A 510-nucleotide genomic window follows, 5' to 3' on the forward strand; every position below is an offset into this window, starting at 1 on the left:
ATTACGTGAAATGGATCTACGAGTGATTATGATATTTACCTACTTGAGAGCCTTGTAAGTTTTCAACGCATACTCTTTTACATGGTGGACAGTTGAGATTTCTATGCTGCTCCCTTAGTTTGAATAAAAGCTTTCAGTGCTTATTTGACGAACATGAGATGTTTTACGTGGCCGTATACTTTGATTTCTTTATACGCCACATATTTTGGGAGCATGGTTACTTTATATTGTTACTCACATTTGTATGGTAATCAATGTTTTTGATTTCTCCAATGTCGGCCAACATCGTCGAGACTGCCATGGCTATGGGGATTCGATGGAGCAGAGCTCTTGGATGTTATTACGTGTAATGGATCCACAGGTGATTACGATATTTACCTACTTGAGAGCCTTGTAAGTTTTCGACGCATACTCTTTTACATGGTGGAGAGTTGAGATTTCTGTGTTGCCCCTTGGTTTGAATAAAAGCTTTCAATGCTTATTTGACAAACATGAGATGTTTTACGTGGC

General features: G+C 38.6%; 1 long non-coding RNA gene across 1 annotated transcript in view; it reads left to right on the forward strand.

The window, feature by feature from the left end:
• LOC110426969 (uncharacterized) overlaps positions 1 to 510 on the forward strand; it is a 1505-nt gene continuing 995 nt past the window's right edge. The window contains exon 1 of the long non-coding RNA XR_002446216.1: positions 1 to 361. This is a non-coding gene — a long non-coding RNA (uncharacterized LOC110426969). The remainder of the gene's footprint in view (positions 362 to 510) is intronic.

Source organism: Theobroma umbraticum, unplaced genomic scaffold (genome assembly GCF_002168275.2).
Source record: "Theobroma umbraticum cultivar Fairchild unplaced genomic scaffold, ASM216827v3 scaffold_239.1, whole genome shotgun sequence".
Taxonomy (NCBI): Eukaryota; Viridiplantae; Streptophyta; class Magnoliopsida; order Malvales; family Malvaceae; genus Theobroma; species Theobroma umbraticum.